Source organism: Nycticebus coucang, chromosome 4, assembly GCF_027406575.1.
Source record: "Nycticebus coucang isolate mNycCou1 chromosome 4, mNycCou1.pri, whole genome shotgun sequence".
NCBI lineage: Eukaryota > Metazoa > Chordata > Mammalia > Primates > Lorisidae > Nycticebus > Nycticebus coucang.
Window position 1 is genome coordinate 98,682,896 of NC_069783.1, and position 18,530 is coordinate 98,701,425.

At 36.6% G+C, this 18,530-nt stretch overlaps 1 long non-coding RNA gene across 1 annotated transcript in view; it reads left to right on the top strand.

Annotated features, from left to right (window-relative positions):
* Positions 1-707: 707 nt before the first annotated feature.
* Positions 708-18,530, top strand: part of LOC128584139 (uncharacterized) — a 65,511-nt gene continuing 47,688 nt past the window's right edge. The window contains exons 1-2 of the long non-coding RNA XR_008379636.1: positions 708-902; positions 4,500-4,531. This is a non-coding gene — a long non-coding RNA (uncharacterized LOC128584139). The remainder of the gene's footprint in view (positions 903-4,499; positions 4,532-18,530) is intronic.

An 18,530-nucleotide genomic window follows, 5' to 3' on the forward strand; every position in this document is an offset into this window, starting at 1 on the left:
CCTTTAAAATGTCATTCCTTTTCCCTCTTTCATACATGAAACACTAAAACTTCATGGTTAGTTATTATAAAAGGAGGTATCGGAAATGAAGTGAAAACAATTCTTGAAATCGAGAAGTGGATATTGTCACACAAAACAAAACAGGCAAAGGTATGAAACTAATTATTAGTGACCTGTTTTTATTTCTCCCAGTAAAATTTTAGAGAAAATAAAATCTTGCACATATTGTAGATTGGTGGTCATTAAAAAAAATAAACTTAAAATACTTTAATATGATCCAGTTTGAGCTCATATATGGGGATGCAGACTTGGTAGAAACTGGTTTTGTGATTTCAAAAAGTCATAAATTCTCTCTTCTTTATAATCACTCTCTGGAAAGCTAATATCAGGAAAAGTGAACATTGGCTATATTTTTATCTTGACTAAATGAAATTATAGTTTTCTTTTTGAAGTTTGCATATTGTCTTTTGAATGTGCAATGTCTGTTTAGCCACTGTAGGAGGTGGGTCTGTAACAGTGTACATTTGTTAATGCATTGAAGATGTCCTTTTGTCCTCTGTTGGATAATGTTGAACACACAAAGTTGAGCAATGTACAATAGTACAAGGAGCGGTTAGGTAAACAAGACCAATAACACAGGCATTAGGGCATTTGGACCAAGTAAAAGTCCAGATAAAGTGCAGTTTCAAAGATGAACTGATCAGTTTTGTCTTGGAAATACGAAATAGATTTCCAGAAGGACAAAAGTGCTGACTGATCCTTCCCGTGTTTGATCTTGGAGAGAAGATTGAGCATTGAGGAAAGAGTTGTGCCCACCTCTGAGGGGGAGAAGCATGGAGAACATTCACAGAGGAATAAATTCTAATATTTCTTTTAGCTGTGGAATGGAATGACTGTCAAAGGTTAGTAGCAGCCATCTATAATGGGAATTTGGGATTGGGTCATAGAAAAACCATATAATTTAGGATAGCTTCTCAAAAATATAAACATGGGAAGAACCTAGATTGCATGGCATGCAGAAATTCTTTTGAGAGTAAATGCTAACATAGTTATTTTATTTTAAGAAAATAATGAGCCAGTACTATGTAGTAATGAGTACTTCTGTGCAATGAATTCCACATATATTATTCTACTTAATTTTTATAATAGCTTTGTAGCTAGATATTATCATTGCTATTTTAAAGAGGGAAATTTATAATCTAATGAGTAAAAGATCTTCCCTAAGATCACAAGTCTCAAGAGTGACAAAGCCAGCATTGGGTCCGGGCCCTCTAAACTAAAGCCCAGCTCTGAGGTGCCAGATGCATGAGCTGGGGGAAAGGCACAGTGGGGCAAAGCATTGACAACAGAAGGACTTTCACTTTTATGATTAGTTCATTTAAATTTGATTTAAGAAGGAAGATAAAATTAATTAAACAGAAAATTGTTAATTACCTACCATACATATCTTACTTTGAATTTAAATACTTTTCCCCTCAAAATCTTTTGATAGAAGGGATGTCATTGAAAGACTTCCCAGAAATTTGAAAGAGACTAAATCAATTGCAAAGAATCAATGGAAATAGTATATGATGAGGCCCCACTTCATCATTTACTAAAGTGATATACAAAAAGAAGACAATCTTTTCAGGAAGGATTCTTTTTTTTTTTTTTCACTTTCCCAAATATTTTTAGATAGAGCAGCTACCGATCACCTATCAGGCCAACAAGGGATAAAATCTTTCCGTTCGGATAAAAAAGCATGAAACGGGTTGCTCAAAACTCGTTGGTCAATAGGTCAATAATCCTCTGGGAATGATTTCTGGAAGAAAACTGCAATTCAACAAAACAATGTGGGGGTGCAGGTGGAAGATGCATCCTCCTGCCTTCCAGGCTCCGCTTTACCGGCACTGAGTCTAATGCTTCTCTCGGCTCTGCTTTCATTGCTTCCTTTTTCTTTGTTTTCTTTTCTTCTTCTTCTTCTTCCTTTTTTTTTTTTGTTTTATCTTTTACTTCGTAAACATTACATCTTCTAAAATGCTAAGAATCCAAAAACTAACACAGCATTCAAAGCAAAATTAAATCGGTGGTTTATATAGCATAATGTCATAATATTTTCCATACTATTTTCCCTTGCCTTATTAATATAACCATCAGTCTATTAGCTTTAACTGCTGCTGAAGACTGAGCAGATGTCTTCAGTGAATACTTCCATCCATAATTACCCCTTATTTTTTTCCTAAGAAGTTCAGCTAATTCAGATCCTACCAATGTATATGAAAAGTTTAAATGATTTCTCCCCAAATGCATTACCTTTTTCTTATCTACATTAAATTCCATCTGTCATTATGTTGCAGAGTCTCACACTTTGATTAGATCCTTCTGGAGTTTTTAACAATCCTTGCTACTTTTTTACTAACCTAAATAATCTCACAGCATTTTATAGAAGAACTTTTTAACAGTTATGACTCTTTGCCAGCCTTGCCTTTGTATGGATTTGCTATTAGTATTGTGTATGCATAGAAATGTGTTAAGTGTGATGGTTCAGCAATGAAAAAGCATAGACACTAAAACAAACCAAAAAAAAAAAAGTACAAAAGAAAGTCAAGTCTGGAAACCTTTTACTGCCTTTTTGCGCAGTGCTAACATATATGTGTTTCTGAAATGATATTGATTGATTGCCACTAGAGAAAATAGAAGAATATTCTGGCAATTCTCTTTCACCAAAATTGGGAAGTATCTGAGCATCTTATTTTTTATTATTTCAAAATCAGTGGAAATGATTTTAATTAGAAAAAAATCTACCATTAACTCTCATTATTCAAAGAAATTAAAAAATTATTTGTTATGATGTTATTTCCCACCAAAAGGAATTACTTTTTCAATTTCCAAAGCTCAAATTGCTTATTTGACTATTAAGAAATCCTAAAGAAGTTTTTTTCCAGTAACAAAGGTAACTGTTTTCTTGTAACTTATTTTAACTAAGGGTAGAGGTGGAAAGTTATCTAGTTGATTTCGTTTCAACCTTTAGGATTATTTTTTCACTCCTCCCCCCCACCCCCCGCATTAGGATCACCAAATCCTATCAAGTTCTTAAAGTTGGAACAGACTATCACTCATTTTTTTAACCTCCAACCCTCCAACCCTCAAGGGAGACATTCCTCCCATTTATTCACTTAAGAAATAGAATAAATGAATACTCAACCTCTGTTAGAACTTGGAGTGTTACCATGAACAAAACAGAGATGGCTCCTGACTCTGTGAATCATCCTGGACTAGTGACCGTCTCACTGAGTTGCAGTCTTTCTATTCCAGTTTATTAGGGGCTAATTATTCCATGCATTGTGTTAAGAGATTTGCCCATATTACCTAATTTATTAGTTATTAATATTCTACACAGATACTCATTCTCATTGTAAAGATGAAGAAATTGAAGTTTAAAAAGATTAATGGTCTTGCTCAATGTACTTTAATGAACTAAAGAACTGGAAGTCAGATATATCCCATTCCCAACCCCTTGCTCCTAGAGGTCCATTCCCTTGGGATCCTAAAAATAATTGCTGAGAATTCCTTGGAAAAGTTGATCCTCAGGTTATGGTTTTATCATATGAAGTTAGAAAAATGTATTTATTTCTCATATAGAGATGTCCTACAATTGAAGACATTTTTCAAGTTCATTCTACTTTTCTCCCTCCAAACTTAATTTCCCCGCAATGCAGGATAGATCTCTTAGAATTTCAAACAATTTTCTGTGGATTTATACTGTTCTTAAACTCTTCTTTGTAAAAGTGGTCAGTAAAAGCTAGAGAAAATGTATACTCCTCAGAAACTTATTATCTCATTTGGTACCCACAAACCATGGAGATATATGTTATTCTCACTTTCATTGAAAAACCAGGGCTTGGTGAATTTAAATTTTTAGAGCCAAGAGACATAGCAAGTAAGGGGGAGACTGGGATGGCAAACCAGATCTTCTGGAGTCTTCCAGATTAACTGTAAAAGTATTTTCTTATAGATCTATGTAATCATTGCTCGCTGATCCATCTTTGAACACTAAACAAAATGAAAATGTTCTGCAATAAAAATCAGCATTTGCCTTCCTTGAAAATATGCAATGCAGCCATAGTTTCATTTCTAATGAGGCATTCTAATTCTCCTTTGAGAATACTATTCCAGTTGCCTAATTTATTCATCCCAAAGGAGTACAAGAATATTCTGTTTTTGCTTAAAGGTAAGATCAACTGCAAACTTGGTCCACATTTGTAACAAAATACTCAAAGGTGCTTCATGGGGAGAGAGGAATAGAAGGGAGTACAGAAAATACAGGTTTGGGGTTAAATAAGAAGAGGGAGAGGCAGTGACAAAGGCATTGTAAAGCTTGAGAAATTTACACAGGAACAAAAAGGAGACACCATCACTAGAGAATATGTCCCCACTGACACCCAGGAAGTGTGTGCCTGTGTATGGGAATGTATATGTGCTCATTCTACAAAAATTGACCAAGCTCTGTTAATTTCTAGGCGCTGCACTGTGTGGAGGGAAGATACGACTAGTAAGTTCCTCAGTCTTTAAAGAATTCACATCTTCATTAGACTCACACATATAATTACGTATGCGTACGTAGGAATATCTGTGCATAAATATGTATTCATATCTATTGAATTATTTATATTTGAATCCAGTTGTTCCTGGCACAATCCTCTGGAATGTTCTAAGAACAGCTCCACCTACCTCTTAGCAGCTGGCAGCTCCAGAGTACCATCATAATAATGACCATGATTTGCTGCATCCCAGAAACACTTCAAATCACACACATACTCTTGGAAGGATTTGGTGCAAGAGTGTTTTTTTATGAGATCTTTTTTTCAGTGTCTTCTCATAGTGAGCACTTTAGAAAAGCAAATTATTTTGATGGATAGTCCTTGTTCCTATTATAATGTACAGGTCATTATAACCTTGAAGAATGCTACAGGAAAGCTTATGTAGAGCAAACAAAATAAAACCTTTTTCTCAATGCTAGAATTAGCATCTATCCAAGCCAAGTTTCAAGTGAGAGGTAAAGAAAATGCATTGACGAGTAAGATCTCCTTGCATCTCCACCTCTTGCAATAGCTCACATAATGAGCTCAACCAGTGGGTTGCGACCCACAGGAACTGTATTAAAGGGCCGCGGCATTAGGGAGGTTGAGAACCAGTGAGCTGGAGAGTGAAATGTAAGCGTTTGCACCGCCAGCCTTAACCCTTCTGGAGATCAGAGGAGGAGGCCCATACGTGATCACTGTGATTAATGCATGACTTCTGCATATTTTAATGAGAGTTGTATCTAGTTTACTAATTAAAATAGTAAAAAGGCATTATGGTTGAGAAAAATTAAAAATAAGCAAATGACTGAGTGGTATGTTCACTTTTCTGAACGTGTTAGTTTTTCTGGAAGTGTTTGTGAACCTTATGGGGCCAGTAACTTCTCTTATATGCTTCTCCCTGGTAGCCTCTTTCATGTAAACCTGGTCACAACTATATTACTGAAAAAAAAAAAAATGACTTAGATATTTTGCTCAGATGAGTCTAACATATTTCCCAAAGCACTTTTCGAGGCATGCTTGAACGAGCCCTTGCCCTACCTTCTATATCCTACTACAGCAAATGACAGAGCTTGTTTACAATATCTTCCTATAAGCCAACTCATAACATTTTAATTTAATGGGATAGGTAACTCATGTTTCAATTAAAAGCAAAATTATTACGTTCCTTAGTTTTTGTGATTTTTTTGATAGAATACTACATTTATATGGTAATTTTCCAAGGATCAACTTTATTTATCGGTAAGAAGCTATTCCAAGATTGTTGTATATTTTCTTTGCTTCTGAAATGTTATCACACTTAATTGCCTGATCTTATTTGGGTTGCAATCATAGTCATTAATTAGTAGGAAGGTGAGGGACAGCATCATATCTAACTATCTGTTATGGCTGCTTTAATGAGGAAAATACCTGCCATCATTTTAAAGGCATCCTGCATACTTCACAAATACAGCGTGCCGTAGCATTCTCATTTAGGCTGTGAACATCAAAGGAAATTGATGTCAGGTGTGAACAGAAGCTGTTGACTATATCTGCTGAGGAAACTGAGTGGTGTGTCTGGAGAGGAGAGATGAAGGGCAGCTTATAACATTAACGGAACTCCAGGTAATTAGTGTAAACTTTCCATGGTTGGTATGTCTCAGGAATAAAAAGAATGTTATTTATAGTTATGCCCCACAACACTAGAAAGTTTAAGGTATTTCTGTTGTTTTCCTTTTCCACCTCTATAAGAAGGTACAAAATAAACAAAATCAAATAATGAAATCCATTATTTTCATTGTATATTTTCATAGCTTTTACAGCAAACATAGTTTAGAATCCAAAGAAAACTATGTTTTGCTATCGTAACCAAAACAGCAATATATAAGATTTAGGTACTTCCCTTGTTTCCCACTGTATTATTCAATTCAAAGAAGCAAATGGAGAAATAAATGATTGATTAATAAAATGAATGGCTTTGATAAATGTTTTTCTGTAGAGCAAAAATAAATACATTGAATTTGTAATATTTTTGAATGGATTTTGTTAAAACTGAACTGAGATATGGAGTGTATATAATGCAATGTGCCAAAATAATATTTACATTCCTAAAAGGGTGTTAAAATACATTATACAAAGAAAAAAAAGCTTATTTAAGCAATGCCAAACTACAGATGTACATGGTATATTATAGCAGCTTCGATGGACTTCTATCAGTGATATTCCTGGATTGATCATTGGGAGCACTGGAATTGATACTAGTATTTTGCTCCCCTTGGCTTTGGAAGGGTAAATTTCAGTTACTAACTCATCTCTTTAATGTCCCAAAGTTCCTTATCGATCACCTTTCTTTTACAAAAGGCACTGCTGAGGAAGACAGATGTTCCCCCAGAAATTGGCTTTTGCTAATTTTCAACCAAGAAGGGGTGATTCCTCTATGTTTGGTCCTCTAATTTTTTTCTCCTGTGATTAAATGATTTTACTCATCATCTTCTGATGTATTACTACTCTTTATTTACATGTACTGGTCACTTATTTGTAGATTTGGTTGATGAGAACCCATTTTCTCAGTGATTATTGATTGTAATCAGAACAGCTTCTGTTTCTCTATGAGCAGATCAATAGAACTGACAAACTTCACTTTCATTCAAAATTGCTGCTACCCCATGAACAAAACCCTCCAACGCTTGCTTATAGCTAACCTATTTATTCCTCTATCCTTTTGTGGAATAACATTTTTATTGTCCACCTTCCTAGTATCTTTGATATTTTATAATTGTGTGAGATACTTCTCAAGATATTTAATGCCCATAAGTAGTCTAAATCTCCACTGCTCAATGCAGTAAGTAGCCTCTAGACACATGTAGCTACTTAAATTCAAATTAATTAAAATTAAATTTAATTAAGAATTAGTTCCTTAGTTGCTGCATTACAAGTGCTCAATAGCCATCTATATTACAGGACATACCCATCATTCTAAGAAGCATTTTTGGACAGTCCTGATTTAGATATTAAAATCCTACATCATATTGTTAAGACAATCACTTCACAGTTGAGAAAGTGTCTCATCCAGGATAAGATAACTGGTGTAAAACTAGCCAATGCCAAAGATTCAATTCACTTACCTACCTAAAATTCTGGGGACTTTGAAGTATAAAACTTTGAGAGAAGTAACCACTTAAATTTTTTAACATTTTTTAATTAAATAAGATCTTTCAAGTTAACACCCTTCATTCAGCCTGAAGTACTAATTAAATACAGTTGTACATTTTTAGATAGTTAAGAAATTTTAGGAGGGAAGGGGGCGGAAAAAAAAAAAAAAGAAATGTTATACAGAGACTGGCCTACAATAGCTTTAGAAGAACACCAAATTTCACAACATGGGATTGGTTCCATTGGCCAGGGTGACTGTGGTGCTCTGTGCCCGCTGCTTGGTTTTCAATCTTAGCTTCACCTTTCTCTGTCTGTATAAATTGGGGTACTTATCCTAGTTTCCTTATCATAGGCACTTATCACTAAGGTCTTAAAAGTACTTATCTGGGTCCTAGTTTCCTTTCTGTAAAGTGGGTACAACTATGCATGTGGCCCTTGGGATTGTTGTGAGGATTAAACTGTTTATTCCATACAGAGCTGTTAAAACAGGGGCTGTCGTATCATCTTGTTGCATTTTCATCATTATTTTTATTGAATGCTTTGATGATCTTCTTCATTGCCTGGCCACACCATATTCCAAATAGATATTAAGTCAAGAAAAGACATTAATTCATCATTACAGGGCACTCAGAGCAATCGATATATCTTGTATGTAGCTCTCATGCATCCATCTGTGGCTGGGCGTACTTGTATCTCTGACACAGGCCTGAATCCAACAGTTCAGTGGGAAAGGGTGTCCACATGCATAGTGGTCATGTGCCATAGTTTGACAAACTTGGGTTTAAATCTATTACTTAATAGTTCTTTATTGTTAGATTAAAATATTTATCCACTCTAAGGCTCAGAAACATTTTCTGTTATGAAAATCAAATTAATGGTCATCTCAATGGATTCTGGAAACTTTTTCTGTTATGAAAATCAAATTAATGGTCATCTCAATAGATTCTGATTCAGTGAAATCAACATGTTTGTAATACAATATTGTGGCACACTGTAATCACACAATTAATTAGCTTTGATTAATATACTGTTGATCTCATATCAGACTCTAAGGATGCAGACTTCAAAGTGGAGACCTTTATCCATTCATGTATTTATTTAACATATATTTGTTGATATCCCTGATTGAAATGCTCTAGGACAAGGAAGAAACTATTAAAGATATTGGTTGATATTCAGCAAAGAACAAGATAGTCAAATATTCTCTTGGATCTTATTTCATGATAAGTTTGTGGGAGAGGAATATATTGAATAGATTAGATAATACTAGTTGCTATGCTAAAAATTTAAATGAAATAATATGATATAGGTGTCTAATGATCTACCTTATATTGGGAGGTAAGCAATGCCCTCTCAGAGAAGATAGTGCTGCAGTTTAAACGTGAATGACAAAAACACCACACAAAATATCCTTTGGATGGCCACAGCCTCTGATTTATTCAATTAATTTTATAGAACTTCCATTATCTACTTTCATGTTGCTTAAATACAGCAAGGAGTTCAAGAAATACCACTGCTCTTTAAGACAGAGGCCTGAATAATCTCCCTAACCCAACAAAAAACTTTACTGTAACTTTGCTATTCCAAGGACAATATAAAGTTTATCTTCAAATATAAAAATAGAAATTATCTGAAATCTCTGAAAGTTACTCACTTTTAAGACCCAAATAACAGGACACCTTCTTTGCTCTTATGACTCTACTATCACTAGAGACCCAAAGAAGCTCCCAATTGCCAAACCCAGTACCTCAGCCCTACTCCTATACTACATACCTCTGCATGTTACAACATCAATCCTTCCTTGCTTAAAGTTTTCTACCACCTTGATTCTGTCACATCTAATGCTGTTTGTTTTCCTGTCCCTCTCTTTCCCCTTCTTCTCCTCAGTGATCTCATTGACCTTGGTGGTTCTGTAGTCTCTGTTGGCTGATAATTCTGAAATCTAAAATCCCAGTTCTACATTGCTCCCTGAGTTTCAAGATCTTATCCCAAGATGCACTCCATAGTCCTGGTGGGATAGCGCTGAGGAACATCAGTGTCACTACCTCAAATTCAACTCTTCTTTGTCTCTCATCCCCAAGTATACTCAGTCCCTTCTCAAGGTGTCTGCCCCATGTTCCCCACATTCACAAGTTGGATTGGCCCCCTTTCTGATGCCTCATATCCAATTTAAATCAAAACTCTCAATCTGAAATAGACATGGTAAGTAACAGCAATTGTCCACCGTACTTCAGTGTTAGAGATAGTGTGTCTCAGAGGGACCTGTAGCTCAATTTACAATTGCAGATGTGCGGAATACACCGGAGGACCAGTCCAGGGCAGAAAGGTCAATGCAGACATTCCTTAATCAATATGTTGTTTATTTATGTTGATAGTCAGAAACTTCACAACAATTCTGGGTACCCTGTGATCGTCTGCAGGTATTACTTTATCCACAGTTTTTCTCGTAGAATGCCCTGTTAGATTTAAGGAGGGAAACATGATTTACCAAAAAGAAGAAAAAAAGAAAAAGAAAAAGAAAAAAAAAAAAAAACAGAGTACAAAGATGGAAAATAGAAAAGATGAAATGTGTTGGGACAATGTGTCCTGGAGAGCAGATGGCTGCGGGGGGAGGGAGGTAGTTAAATAACTGTCCTCAAAGACAAGGAGAGTCTATAATAGGAAGTTTCTATATAAATCTTCCCAGAATGCCTAGGAAGAGAAATTTAAACTAGATATTGAACTGAATGTGTTCGTTTCTCTTTCTTTTGCTGAACCCAATGGTTTTGGATAACTGGACATTCCTTATATTTAGTTTAGTCATCTGGTAAAAGAAAAAAAATCAAACATTGATAAGATGCTTCTAAACAACTTACTTCTCATATGACAAATAGCTCCGGTGTCTTAAAAACTCATGTACTTCACCCATTTCATAATTTCCCACTCCCTTAACTTTTATTTTCAATTAAGAAATGAGTATATAAATTTTGATCATCAACAATAAAATATGTCCTTATGCTGTCTGTACATAATACAGTATAGCAGAATAACAGAGCCAAACACATCCACACAAAAATATTCAAAAAGACCCAACCATTGAACCCTATTCTTCAAAAAAAAATCTAAATCTCACCTTGTTCACTCAGCCAAATTTGACAGGAAAAAAAGTTAGCAATCATCATGTTCCAAAGTGCATTTTAAATGTTCATCATTCTGGACATATAGGTGGATTCTTTAAAAAAGCCAGAATTGAACCTGCTGTGTGTACCATTTCCACGATGAGGTTAAACAATAGAAGGGAACTCCCAATGTCTTTTTATGTGTTCACTGCCGCTACCTGCATGGATGTGCAGTAATTAAGCAATCTAAAACACTGACTGACCCAGAGAGAAAGCTATTGCATTCTAGAGATGTCCTTGAAATGTCTTCATCATTATCCAGCTGATTTACTTTATCTCCATGAGAGCTAATGTCAGCACAACTCTAGATCATCTCTTTATTCAGAATGGTCTCTGCAAACAGAAAAGGTTGATCTTTAATGCATATGCACAAATAATTTACACAAAAACACAGTGGCAGCATGATGTCCTGGGGTAAATGGCTTAGGGCAAAAAAATGAGGCAAGGTAGAGTAGCAGGAATGAAGTGGTTAACGTGAGTCTGGGTGACAACGCAGGAAAGTTAGAAGAGAGATGATGTTTTGATCCTTTGTTTTTAAGGTCAAAAATATAATTAGCATTTGAAAAAAAATGAAGATGCACTACCCAAGGGACTACACTGACCAAATTTTATGTCAACAACTATCACAGCTGAGATAAAATTAAGAGCACCTTCTATTATTGATAACTTGAGTCTCTGGAATTCCAGTGCTCCCATACCTGGGTTCCACCGCAGGAAATAATGCTGAGATCACTTTGGAAGAAGATGTACTTAGGGGCTTTAATTAGTTTCTGAGATTTGCGACCTTTTGCAAAATACATGACTTAACTACTAATTCAGGAAGGTGATGTGGGACAGAGCACTGCCGATTTCACAGTTTGTCAACAGGCAAATATAACTGAATTGCAACAAAGGCAGCATCTGAAATCAGGGTGGGGAGAAAGTCATTCCTTTGCACATGGGGCACAGAGAGTAGGTTTTCTCTTTAGAAATGGAAATGCTTGCTACTACCTAAAACCATGTCTCCTTGTCTCTACAGAAGAAACACCCCCACCCCACCCCCACATACATACATTCACATGTACACACATACATTCACATACAGAAACACATACATGATTTATTTTAATAACCAAGGAAGATGAAATGACCAGAGGAGTTCTGGGATTGTGGCTATTTTACATGTATTGATTTATTGATCTTTATTGTCTTATTAAATTATAAATCCAATTTAGAAGAATTATGTGAAAACAGATGCTGCTGTGTTGCATGCATTGGGTGGTCAAGGTCTTTATCCTTTATACTAGGACTTAAACAATGATAATCAGTTAAACCTGAACCTTGATTCAAATTGAAACACTATAAAAAGAAATTCAAATTTGTTTCCAATCAGGTAAAATACAGGAACTATTCACTTTCAATAAATACTAGTAAGATATACTTTGCATACATTTTACTCAATCAGCCATTCCCCCAACAGATAGTTCTTAAGGACATGCTTCTACCTGAGGTGCTGAGACTGGGAATTTGGAAAGGAGACCAGGGTGCATGGACTATTTCCTCCTGGCTGGATGGCAAAGCCATTATTTCACTATATCTTATTTATTAATTTGATGTTACCCTTGTTCTATAGAAAAGAAAGCCAGGGTGGCACCTGTGGCTCAATGAGTAGGGCGCCAGCCCCATATGCCGAGGGTGGCGGGTTCAAACCCGCCCCGGCCAAACTGCAACAAAAAAATAGCTGGGCGTTGTGGCGGGCGCCTGTAGTTCCAGCTGCTCAGGAGGCTGAGGCAAGAGAATCGCGTAGGCCCAAGAGTTAGAGGTTGCTGTGAGCCATGTGATGCCACAGCACTCTACCCGAGGGTAGTACAGTGAGACTGTCTCTACAAAAAAAAATAATAATAATAAAAAAATTAAAAAATTAAAAAAAAAAAAGAAAGAAAAGGAAGCCAGAGATTCAAGTTAACTTACCCAAGGTTAGGGAACTAGGAAGTGGTCCAGACAGAATTTGAATTTAGAGCTGTCTGACATCTAAGCCTTATAATACAGGGGCTCACCCCTACCCTCTGAGGGATGAGAAAGGGGTTCAAAATGCAATGAGTCAGACAGAAAACTATCAAAACTGATTAACACTGTTATTCTTAGGGGAAAGCCAAGCAGCCACATGTTCATGTTAAATATATCAGTTTCACTCTACTTGTTTCCTTTAGCTTCCATATGCAATAAGTATTTTTCCTTCTCCCAAACATTGCCCTGCTTATATTTACTTATATTTATTTATTTAGCCTTATTTAGCACTTACTTTTTTCTTTTTTTGAGACAGTCTCACTTTGTCGCCCTCAATAGAGTGCTATGGTATCATAGCTCACAGCAACCTCAAACTCCTGCACTCAAGCAATCCTCTTGCCTCAGCCTGCAGCTAGCTGGGATTGAAGGCACCCACCATAACGCATGACTATTTTTGGAGATAGGGTCTCACTCTTGCTCAAGTCTCAAACTTCTGAGCCTTAAGCATTCCACCCGCCTCAGCCTCCCAGAGTGCTAGGATTGAAGGCGTGGGCTGCCACATCTGGCTCTTCAGCTACTTACTTTTTAACACAACAATTTTAATGTTCGTGTGTATATCTGAATGCATATTTATATATGTGTATTTATATACATAAGTACACATCCTTTTACAATTATAATTTTTACATTATAATATTCTATAAATAACAGTTAATTCCATAAAAAACACACAAAGTGTATTTGAGTTTCAGAGATTATAAGACAAAATAAAAGTATAACCATCATCTGTATAACCCCTAAGACTTTAGTAGAACATAGGTTATCATTATATTTCCGCTACTAATTTCAAAGAAAATCAGACTAAGTTATCAAGATGATAATTTTCCTTTCTTAAAGGTATCCACTTCTCTATGAAAAGCCACAGTAAAAGGAAATGTTTTGTTGAGCTTAGAGAACACAGGTAGAATGATTGCCTTGGAGGCTCTGAGGCCACAGGGTTAGGACGTAAAGCTAATGGCATTAAAGTAGACAATGTAAGTCCCTTATGAGCCAGTTTGCTTCTCTAAGAAAATGAGACACCATGCTCATTGGTCTTGAATGGGACATAATTCTAAATCCCTGGCCTGTCTTTTATAGGTAGGGTCATTTGGTCACAGTAAAAAGGTTTGCTGAAGGCACAAACCTATATGTACTACAACAAAAACATTTCAAAGCAGATAGTCAACTAAAAACAAGTCCCTACAGTGGTTTTAAAGGATTTCCTTAAGTTTTTTGACACTTCTCCCATAAAAACGTGGAATCTAACACCACTCTTCTTGAATATGGCCAGCTTTAGGGATTCATTTTTATCAACAATGCAGCAGAAACAATGTGGTATGACTTCAGAGGTTAACCAACCAGCTCTCCCTCTTGGGACCTGTGTCCCTGGGAAACCGGTCACCATGTTGTAAGGGAGTTCAGCAGCCAAGTGGAAAAGCCACGTGTGGGTATTCCAGCCACAGCCAGGCTCAGGTTCCAGCTAAGCACCAGCAGCCACAACCAGCCACTAGAGTGAGCCAGCCTGGGATGATTCCAGCCAGCTGCTTTGAGCTTCCCAGCGAATCCAGTGGGACTAGAGAGGAGCTGCTGTTGTGAGCCCAGCCCAAATTTCACATTTGGTAAAAAAAAAAAAAAGAAGGAAGGAAGGAAGGAAAGAAGAATGAGGAGGAGGAAGAGGAGAAGGAAAAGAAGAAAGAAAAAGAAGAAGGAGGAAGAAGAGGAGGAAGCAAGAGGAAGGAGGAGGAAGACAATAATGTTTTAAGCTACTGAGTGTTGGGATTATTCTTAGTAAAGCATCACAAGAATGGAGAAGCATGAATCCTATGTACTCAATTTTGATATGAGGACAATTAATGACAATTAAGGTTATAGGGGGGAGGAAAAGCAGACAGAGGGACGGAGGGAGGGGGGTGGGGCCTCGGTGTGTGTCACACTTTATGGGGGCAAGACATGATTGCAAGAGGGACTTTACCTAACAATTGCAATCAGTGTAACCTGGCTTATTGTACCCTCAATGAATCCCCAACAATAAAAAAAAAAATAGTTTCTAATATTCCTTTTACACAGAAGGAATATTTTGTCCATAACAATGGTCTCTTACTTGACTATAATAATGCACTTTCCACTAGTAATGAAGCCTGTGGGGTCTCCCTTCTGGAAAAGTAAAATTAATTCCTGTATAGCCACACATGACAAAAACTCAATGGAAAGAATGTAAGGAGTTCACTTCTTTCCTACTCTATACTCCCTTTAGTGCAGCCATGAGCTTTCTTCAGGCACAAGGATGACCTTCACGCCTGCTGCCTTAATTAGGGGAATATGTGCACACATACTCACAAAGGCATAAGAGACCCACACTCACATCAGCAAAGCCTTACCTTTGGCCACATTTTCTAAACTCAAAATCAACATTCATGGTCTGGTAGAGACCAGATTCACATGAGAAATACATTAAGCCATAATTAAATATATATTTAATAGATACTCTTTAGTAAACATAATAAAATATTATAAATTCAGGAGTGACAAAATTATTGTATTAGTTTGCTTAGGCTGCTGTGACAAATGACCACAGCCCACAACCTGGGTGATTTATACAACAGAAATGTGCTTCCTCACAGCATGGAGGCTCTAGGCTGGAGATCAAGTTATCAGTAGAGATTGTTTCCCCCGAGGCCTCTCTCCCAGGATCCTAGATGGGTATCTTCTGTCTGGGTCTTCACATTGTCTGTGTCCTGATCTTCTCTTCTTATGACACCATATTAGGTTAGGGTCCATGCCAATGACTTCATTTAACCTTAATTACCTCTTGAAAGACCCTTCTCCAAATGCAGTTATATTCTGAAATACTGGGGCTTAGAGATTCAACCTATTAATTTGGGGACAGGACACAATTGGGAAGGAGAAAATCTATTTGATGTCTCTCTGCTTCCTCTTCAGTTCACCACACCTGTACATCTGTAGTGCATACTGTTTGCCATGCCTGGGCTGAATATTTCATACATCTTACCTCATTAGTACTTTGTGGAGTGGCTAGTTTTTCATGCCCATTTTATAGATAAGAAACTTGAGGCTGAAAGAGTTGATTTAATTCTTCCAAAATAAGGCCTGTGGTTAACAGCCAAACCCAAGTCTGCATGACTCCAAAGTCTATTCTGTTTCTATTAAATCATGTGTGTTGTGCAGCAGGTTGCTTCAACCATTGAGATTTTATTGAATGGTTTGTTCAGAAAAGACCCAATCGTTAAGGCTCTCGGTGTCAACTTAGCAGCACTTATGAGCATCTCCCTTATCCAAAAACACATTTATTTTACTTCTAAGTAAATTAATTTTTATTAATGACATATCATATAGCATAGAAAGTCAAAAGAAGATATTTTTAAGTGGGTGATGACGTGGAAATAAACTAATTTTGCCATTATTCAGTGCAAATGGTATAGAGAAGAAAATATATACTGTGAAGTTAAAATATTTATATATATTTAAAGAGAACTACAAGGTAGCCGTGGTAGTATTTCTACCACAGAAATTGGCAAATGCTATAAACGAGGATTTTTTTCTGGAGAACTGATTATTAAACATTTACACCCCACCACCACTGCTAGAACTTATTAAAATGCAAAACTTTCAAATGCTCAAACAGAAACTCCATGTAAACACAATGACCTATATAAAGAAATGGTTTAAACATTAAAAACAGTTACCATTGAATAAAATATGCTTATAAAATTAAGGCAAATCTGTCATATAAATAAATACACATGGGTTTGCTAGTCTGTGAAACTTAAAACGTCTCTCATTGGGTTTTTAAGCAAAACTCGAGTACATAGCATATAAATGGGTCATTACAAAAATTTTGAGACACACAAAAATCAAGAAACATAAAATCCACGTGGACAGAATCAAATGAAACTTTCTAGAAACGCTGATAAGCCGATCACGTTGAACCTTGCACCAATCAGAAAGGACACTGTTGAATGTGTTTCTTAGAAGTGAGATAATGGACTGTAACACAATCTGTCTCAAAACTTTCATAGTGACCTATATACAAAAATATCCTTAATCCAATCCCCTCAAAATGACGTGGAATGCTCAAAAACATGAAATGAGCAAAGAAATGCCTGGCAAGTATAAACAAAAAAAGAAATCATAATCTTAAAATTGGGTAAAGTATTACTAGAAACTGGTTACAGTGGCTGTCCCCAGGGAGGGATAATAGTAGGACAGAAGGATAAATGAGTAAGAGATGCTAAAATTCATTTGGGACATTTTAAATTTTTTAGTGTCACATGTGTTTACTACTTATTAAAAGTAAAAAGGATGGTCTGTTCTTTTTTTATTATTAAATCATAGCTGTGTATATTAATACAATCATGGGGTACAATGTGCTGGTTTTATATACAATTTGAAATATTTTCATCAAACTCGTTAACATAGCCTTCACCACATTTTCTTAGTTATTGTGTTAAGACATTTATATTCTACACTTAGTAAATTTAACATGTACCCTTGTAAAATGCACCATAGGTGTGGTTCCACCACTTACCCTCCCTTTACCCATTCTCCCTCCTCCCCTCCTCTCCCTCTCCCCTTTCCCCTTCTTCTTGGGCTATAATTGTTCTTTAAAACAATATCATGCCCGTGGGTACCAGACAGTTTCCATGCATTGGATGAGCCTGGAGAGCTTGTTAAAATGGAGATTGCCAAGCTTAATTAATAAGCAATACTTATTCAGTAGAGCTGGGATGGTGCCCAGGGATCTGCATTTCTAATAAAACCCACTCACGATTCTCAGTCCACTTGGGAACCAATGGCATGGGCATACTCGTGGGAGAGAGGGATTCTCAGGTGCTGGATCCAGGGAGCACTTCCACAGGACTAAAGGAGTCTGCCAGGGCTGGGCGAGCATTAGGTCCTGCAAGGTGTCCAAGGAAAGCAGCATGTTCTCAATCACATGAAAGAGAGCTTCTTTTTTCTGGAGATTTGTGCAAGGCAAGGTGAGCCAGGATACGAACATTCAGATTTCAGCATCCTCACAATGCTGCCCATTGAGTATCTCTGCTCCATCCCTCCATACTTATAACTCCTCCTCAGAGGTTCTCTCCAGGACTCTTAGAACCCCCAGGGTTTTCTGAAGTCCACCTGACTATAAATTCGCCTAAATGAATGTGTCCTCACTAACAGCAACAATGACTTGTCCTTTCTTAAATCTTTACAATTGAGAAAGCTTTCTCTCATTTCTTGTTTCATCTAAGACTTTCTTCAAATGAAATTTCACATAATTTTGTGATTGAAATTCACTTTATTAGAAATGGCTATTATGACCACAAATGTCTAAATGATAAATAATGATCAATGCTGAAATTTTTAGTCATGACACAATTTCACAGGGACTTTCCCAGTGCTACTCAGATAACCCCTTACTCGGCTGTCAGGATGGTCTATGAATGCTGGATATTCACTAGTTGGGCACTTTGATGGTTATCCTGGGTCAAAATATATGAAAATAATCTTTATGTATTTATAAAATAAACATTCTAATTTGTATTTGAGTCACATTCCTCCTGCTATAAAAATGTTCACCTGGAATCACCCAGGTCCTGGGATGGCAAAGTCACCCTGCAGAGCTGACCGGGCAAGGGAGGTAATGGACAAT